General features: G+C 33.8%; 1 pseudogene; it reads right to left on the bottom strand.

Moving 5' to 3' along the window:
- Window positions 1–366: 366 nt before the first annotated feature.
- On the bottom strand, window positions 367–2077 carry LOC131596927 (terpene synthase 10-like; annotated as a pseudogene).
- Between the last annotated feature and the right edge of the window lie 6190 nt (window positions 2078–8267).

Below are 8267 nucleotides of genomic sequence, written 5' to 3'. Positions count from 1 at the left end.
ATCTGTTAATCATCTATAAGCTTTTAAGCAAAGAGATGGTTGTGTGTCTTTGAAGAGTGTCTTCTACGTTTGTTTTAAGTGTGTTGCTTATCACAGGTTGTGATTGAAAGGCATTTGAGGAGGGCCTCATACTTAGATGAGTCTTAGGTAGAAGTCATAGGAAGGGTAGTGATTAGGTGAGAAGTTGTAAAATGTGGAGTTTAACTTTGAATTAATACTATCATTTATTGATTTCTCATCTCTGACGTGGTAGTCCCTAGAGTAGGTGTGCTGGTCACCGAACTGGGTAAACACATTCTTGTGTCTTTTATTTTTTATGCACTTACTTATAGCAGCGCTAGTTTAGGCAGCACTTTAAAGCGTTGTCTATGGCCAAAAAAAGCACTGTCTATGTGCTTGTTTGACATAATGCCTGTTGATTGCTTATGTGAATATTTCTAGTTCTTCCAAGGTGCCATATGCATCATACACATCATCAATTATGGTAATAAAGAAATTTATTTTTGTCTCAACTTTTCGATAATAATCAAAATATGGATTGAAGTTTATTTTCACAGACCAAACATAATTCTCAACAATTCTATCCCTCACAAAGCTCAACTTTTCTCCAAGTTCACTTCTTTTCCACCATCTTGAAAAGGAAAAAAATTAACGTTAATTTTTCTCCGTCTCATTTTAAGTGTATATATATATATATATATATATATATATATATATATATATATATATATATATATATATATATATATATATATATATATATATATATATATATAATATTATAAGAATTGTCTAAGAAGAAGCATATAACAGTCTACAATAGAGTTATGTATTTTATCATGGTTAATTCGTGACAAAATAAGGTATGCGAGACTCTGCCCTTGAATTAATTATGAAATTTTTTTATAAAAAAATTCTTTTATAAAATATAAATTTAAAATTACATTTACAATCTGAATTTTTGTAACTTTTAATGTTAAAAATTCACATTTAACACATCTAATATTAAAGTATTTGAGGGGTATTATAAGGAAGGCTGATCCAGAATGGCTTGAAGCATAATACTTTCTATGTTTCCTCGATGAATACTTTAGTTCTTCTTGATAGATGCTTTGTAAAATGTTGAAAATCCAATTTAGCAAGCTGAAGTAAAACTGGACTCATGTTTTACTTTTTTTCATACACGTATGAACCATTGAGCCTCTGATTCGAGGAATTCTCCAATGTAGTGGAAGCTCCAAAGCATGGCATATTTGAAGTGACATAACATCATCATCTCCATGTTTGTTTAAATACTCTTTGAAAAACTTTGTTATGAAATCTCTTAGCTTCATCTAATATAGTTCCATCTTCAAATGAATGAAATGGGGTTTCATACATTGACAACATTCCCTCAACATCAATTATTTAGTCTTTCTTTAAATCACGCATTTCATCTTGAAAACAAATAAAAATATCTGCACCAAAAAATCATATATAAAAATTAATATGCAATTTAAAATTAATATTTCTTAGAAAATTATTTTTTTAATCATGGCCTCATCATATTGTAAAGAATTACAACCAAAATCATAATCATAAATTTTGATCATAGGTTCATTAATATTTTTTAATTATTATATATATTTCAAAAAAATTAGGTTTATATCTTTCAATTTTTTTCGTTTTTATTTTCAATAAATTAATATTTTAACACTAACCTGTAGATATGTCATATAAATTATTGTCCAACATGTTCCTTATTTCATTGTTGAAATGGTAATCAACTCCAAGCCTTTGCAACACATCAATAAACTCAAGTTGATCAACCTTATTTACTATTTTGCAAATCATCATCCTCACTTCTTCCCTTAGCACTTTGCGTTTCTCAGCATATATTTCTTCCTGCATAAATAAATAAATTAACTACTAATTATTAATATTTTTCATCGTAAACTTTCAATAACTAGTGATTGTATCGAGGGTTTAAAAAGAAATAGATAAATGTAAAACTAAAAACCCGAGGAGAAAAATAAGTATTAAATAGTCATAACATATATTCACTACTTAATGATTGGATATAATCATTGGTCCAAATTGAAGGTTAGTATTTATGATTATTTATTTGCAGCTTCATTATGTTGCCTTGCATTGAATAGGAGTTCCATATTGGTAGAGATAATGATCCATTTTGGGAAAAAGGGTTTGTTAAATGTAAATGGGAGACATGAAAATATAAGGTATGGAATAATTTATATTATCTCAAACCCAAAGCAAGCTTTTATAAGGCATCAAAGAACAAATATAATCATAACATTAAGTCCAATAATTAAGCACATAGGATAGGAGGGAATTGGATGTGAGGGTGAGAATGCTAGGGAGCCATAATGGTGTTTAAAATATGTGCCAATATTATTGTCTCTCAAAAGGTATTAAACGAGTCATGTCAACGGGTCCTCCGATGTTTTAAAAATTGGACCAAATTGATTGGTCAAACCGATTGAATTAAGAATTAGAGACGTTATCAATCTGATATGATTGCTCGACAGAGCAAGCTATTGAATCATCAAAAATTGAGCAAAACCGATAAAAGCTAGAGAACCAACGGTTTTGAAAATTTAACAGGTTAAATGCTTTTTTTTTCTTCAGACAAAATGATGTTTTAATAATTTTTTTAAAAAAGTAAATTTAAATATAAATAAATTTTGTTCAAAAATTATTTGAAACCCATTTTCTTCCTTGAAATTATATTTATTAGACATTTTAATTATTTTGTTAGGCTATAATTAGACTTTAATTAAAGTTTATTTGTATTTTATACTATTTTGTTGTGTGATGATATATATGTTTAGAATTTAAATTTAAAGAATGAATTTATAAAATTATGATATTTTGAAGTTTTGAAATTTTATACGTGTGTCGTGATTTTTTTAGAGGTTGTGTTTTATGTTCGATCGATTTAATAACCATTTAATTTTATTATATAGACACGTTTATTAAACTGAAGTATCCAATTTAATCATGTTTAGTTATGTGATTCGATCAATGACTCAATTGTTCAATCAATAACCAATGACTCATTATCCTCACTAATTTAATGACCGATCTAATTTTTTAAACATTAAATTCTCCCTCCTCTACTTGTCTCTGATTATTTAAACATTGGATCCTTTCTTCTTTGCCTTTTTTTTTTCTTCCTTTCTAATGATGGAATTAATGATGGAATTGGTCTAATGATGGAATTAAGTCGTTCATATAATATATTTACTTTTAAAATTATACATTGTGATCTTTTAACATTCATTCATTTTTATCAATGTTTAACTTTTTAAAATCTTGATTTTAAAAATAACATTAAAAAAAAATCAAATTTGAAAAAAACACGTGTATAATATTCATTCATCTTCATCAATATTCTTCTTCTTAAAAATTTAAATACATAAAGACTTAGAGAGAAAATTCAGATTTTTAAAAAAATATCTTCTAATATTCATTCATTTTCATCGATGTTCTTCTTCTTATTACAAATATAGATTTTGAAAAGCACAAAAGTAAAATAAAATTTCAAAAAGCATTGAAACAAAAAACCAAGATTTGAAAAAGCATATAATAATAAGAAAATGATTAGATTTGGTGAGTCACCACTACAATAAGAAAAAAAAAATTAAAATTAATAAATTATATACTTTGTAAAATCATATAATTTGAGTTCTTCCAATATTCATTCATCTTCATCAATGTTCTTCCTAAACCCCACACAGCCTTTGTGGTAAAACTGGGTTCAAGAGCGAAGAAGGTGGAAGTACGCTCAAGATCGAAGCATACATGGTTCATCACATGTGTCATTATTCTCTTTTCGACTGCAATTAGCATTGCAACGTCTATACCAATCGAAATTGCAAAAGTTATGATGCAACCATGATCTTTTTTAAAACCCTAATGTAAAGAGTAAGTATCATATATCATTTATATATGTCGGCTACATGATCATATATAATATATTATTACATTTTATCATTTTTATTTTTTCCTAAATTAACAGTTAGTATGCGACGGCTTTGCTACCTAGTAAGGAACAATAAAGTGACGTGAGAATGAAATGTTTGTAAAATGGACGGTGGTGAGCTATTGGCTATTTGGTGTTTACTGTTATCATGTATATAGGGACCATGATAATTTTTGTGTTGAACAAGGATTTGTAAAACCAAATAGTTTTTACTTAGATCATGTATATTGTGTCACAGTTTATGATGTATATTGTGAGAATTGAATCGAACTCTAGTGTGTCGACGAGTAGTTTTCTATTTCGATAGAGAATGTATCGAAGACCTACATTCTGTAGTCAAAGTGTGTTCTAGTATGTGGATATCGAAATGCTAGGATTGTTAGTATTTCGAATTGGGCCTGTTTGTTGTGTCCAATTGTTTAAGTTAGCTTGTACCCTAAGTTGACTTGTAATGGGTATTTGTGAAAAAACCCATTAGTTTATTATGTTAGGTTTATTATAAATAGCATACCGGTCTCTCATCATTTCATACTGCAAATCATAATTTAGGGTGAGAGGGTTATTTGTTATTCTTGTAACTTGTAATCTTGATTGATAGAGAAAGTAAAGAATATAAGTTATAACCAATCCTTGTTGTTCTTCTTGCCTTCTTATTGTGTTCCCTATTATACTCTGTTTGAGGCATCCTTTTCACAATGAATTGTTGCGGTGAGCATGGAGAAAATGCCTTCAACAAAGTATGAGATTGAAAAGTTCACCGGAGTGAACGATTTCGGTCTGTGGCGCTTGAAGATGAAAGCCCTACTGGTCAAGCAGGATTGTTTGGAAGCGTTGAAGGGAGCAGCGACTATGGACGATGCGTTAACAGAAAAAGAAAATATGGTCATGATAGAGAAAGCCCACAACGCAATTTTGTTGAGCCTTGGTGACAAGGTTCTTCGACGGGTATCAAAGGACACTACAACATCAAGGTTATGGGTGAAACTTGAAAGTTTTTACATTACCAAATCGCTGGGAAATAGACTCTACTTGAAGCAAGCTTTGTATTCATTCAAGATGATTGAAGACAAAGTGTTGGCTGAGAAGTTGGATATGTTCAATAAGCTGATTATTGATCTTGAAAATATTGTTGCGAAGATCGATGATGAAGATCTGGTGTTGTTACTGTTGTGCGCTTTGCCTCGATCACATGCTCACTTCAAAGAAACTCTCTTGTATGGAAGGGAGTCCCTGACCTTTGAAGAAGTTCAATCAACCCTGTATTCTAAGGACTTGAACGAACGAAAGAATGGTAAGTTCGAAAAGAATAAGGGAAAAAGTCAACAAAAGTCTTACAATGGCGAAGCATCTGGTATTCAATGCTATCATTGTAAGAAGGGTGGTCACATAAGAAAGGTGTTTCCTGAAATCCTAAAAGGTCATGGAGATAAGGATAACGGAAACGCAACCATTGTTCATGATGATTTTGAATCATCTAATGTTCTTGTGGTTTCAAGCAATGACTCGAGTAAGGAGTGGATTATGGATTCAGGTTGCACTTGGCACATGACTCCAAACAAAGACTTGTTCGAGGAATTATGTGATCAAGATGGTGGATCTGTATTGCTGGGAAACAACAATGCTTGCAAGATTGTAGTTGTTGGATCTGTGATATTCAAGCTCCATGATGAGTCAATAAGGTTGTTAACTGAAGTCAGGTATGTTCCTGATTTGAAGAGAAATATGATTTCTCTTGGTGAATTCGACAAGAAAGGATATCTTTTCCAAGGAGAGAAAAGTATCTTTAGAGTCACGAAGGGGTCGAAGGAAGTCTTGAGAGGCGTGAAGAAACAAGACTTGTATACCCATGAGGTTGAAGTTGTAAGTGGTTCAACAAGTGTTACATCCACGAAATCTTTGTCGAAGACAGAAATTTGGCACATGAGAACAAAGGCAAACAAAGAACACATGGATCCCTTGATTACATCCATGGTGATCTTTGGGGGCCTGCAAGGTGTCCATTACATTCAGGAGCAAGGTATTTTCTATCCATAGTAGATGATTATTTCAGAAAATTATTGTATTCATCCATAAGACTAAGGATGAAACTTTTGAGAATTTCAAAAGTTGGAAGACTCTGGTCAAAAATCAAACTGGTAGAAAGGTCAAGAGGTTGACAACCGATAATGGCCTTGAATTTTTCAATGAGGCGTTCGACAGTTTTTGTGCTGCCTCTGGTATTGTAAGGCACAGAACTACTGCAGGTACTCCACAAAAAAATGGTTTAGCTGAAAGGTTTAATCGAACTATTTTGGAGAGAGATAGATTGATCGGTCACCATTTCTAGTAAGTTTCCGCATCTTTTTCCGACCGAAATTCGCAATCTTGGTAATACTAAGTGGCATTGTCATATGTTTTTGAAGTAAGTTTCTTGTTTTTCGATTGTGTGATGTTGTTGCATGTTAGTGTGTTTTGAGTATTATTCAAGTGCCGTTTTATGCGTTGGTTGTTAGTTTGTGTGTGGCCAGGTTGATGCACGGGAAAGGTAGAGACTTATGGCGAGCACGAGCGGAGAAAGTAGCCAAAAGAGCCAAAGTTGAGGTCAACACGGGCACCCGTGTGCATGCACACGGCCCGTGTCAAAAAGTGGATGGAAAAGTCATCTTGAAGGCTAGGCAGAGGTTTCACACGGGCACCCGTGTTCCTGCACACGGTCCGTGTGAAAAGATGAGCAGAAAGTGTATTTTTGACAAAGGAACAGTTGACCAACACGGGCACCCGTGTTCCTGCACACGGCCCGTGTTGGCAGGCGCGGGCAGATCTCCAACTTTTGAGATTTTGAAAGCTTTGAACTCATTAAGGGTATTTCGGAACTTTTGGATACTGGGGATGAGAGCCAACACTACTAAAACCTAACGGGAAGGAGGATTGAGGCATCTTGGATCATTGAGGATAGAGAATTACAGAGAAAGAGCAATCAAGGGATTTGTAAGAGAAAAGAAGAAAAAGAAGAGAAAAGAAGAATATGGATCTTGTGAAAAAAAAAAGAAGAGGTTTTAAAAATTCAAAGCAAGAAAAATATTTACCTTTGCCTACTTTTGAGAAAGACCAAATAAGGTCCAAACCCCACTTTTACGATTCAAATCAGTTTGAGTAGAGAAGTGAATCCAATATAAATGTCGAGCACCAAACCATTTGTTATCCCGTTTCTTGTTTACCCACCAAACCCAAGCCTCGTTACAGCCCTAAGACCTCATGAAGTGTGTGTAATCTGTGTGTGTAGTGATTTGAGAATTTATTCAAAGTTGAAAGTAATATGCATGCCTTGATACTGTGAGTGTAGACACTTTAACCCGGAGAGATTTTGTGAGAGTGTGAAAAGCTTGCAGGTGAAAACGTGCTCGAAAGTGAGAATGCAGTTGATAGTCTGAAGAAGGAAATCAGAAACTCGATTGCTAAGTGAATGAATCTTGCGAAAAACCTGGTTATGTTGTGGAGAAAAGAATCTCGTTGGTGACCTCTGTTTTGCCTCTATACATCACTTGAGGACAAGCAATGAGATAAGTGTGGGGTTGTGATCGGTCACCATTTCTAGTAAGTTTCCGCATCTTTTTCCGACCGAAATTCGCAATCTTGGTAATACTAAGTGGCATTGTCATATGTTTTTGAAGTAAGTTTCTTGTTTTTCGATTGTGTGATGTTGTTGCATGTTAGTGTGTTTTGAGTATTATTCAAGTGCCGTTTTATGCGTTGGTTGTTAGTTTGTGTGTGGCCAGGTTGATGCACGGGAAAGGTAGAAACTTATGGCGAGCACGAGCGGAGAAAGTAGCCAAAAGAGCCAAAGTTGAGGTCAACACGGGCACCCGTGTGCATGCACACGGCCCGTGTCAAAAAGTGGATGGAAAAGTCATCTTGAAGGCTAGGCAGAGGTTTCACACGGGCACCCGTGTTCCTGCACACGGTCCGTGTGAAAAGATGAGCAGAAAGTGTATTTTTGACAAAGGAACAGTTGACCAACACGGGCACCCGTGTTCCTGCACACGGCCCGTGTTGGCAGGCGCGGGCAGATCTCCAACTTTTGAGATTTTGAAAGCTTTGAACTCATTAAGGGTATTTCGGAACTTTTGGATACTGGGGATGAGAGCCAACACTACTAAAACCTAACGGGAAGGAGGATTGAGGCATCTTGGATCATTGAGGATAGAGAATTACAGAGAAAGAGCAATCAAGGGATTTGGAAGAGATCTTCAAGAGCAATTGCGATTGAAGATCAAAGCAATCCTATTTTCTTGTAATGTCTAAT

This window comes from Vicia villosa, linkage group LG4 (genome assembly GCF_029867415.1).
Source record: "Vicia villosa cultivar HV-30 ecotype Madison, WI linkage group LG4, Vvil1.0, whole genome shotgun sequence".
In the NCBI taxonomy this organism is placed as follows: Eukaryota; Viridiplantae; Streptophyta; class Magnoliopsida; order Fabales; family Fabaceae; genus Vicia; species Vicia villosa.
The sequence above is the reverse complement of the archived record's forward strand: the minus strand, read 5'-3'. Positions and strand labels throughout refer to the sequence as shown.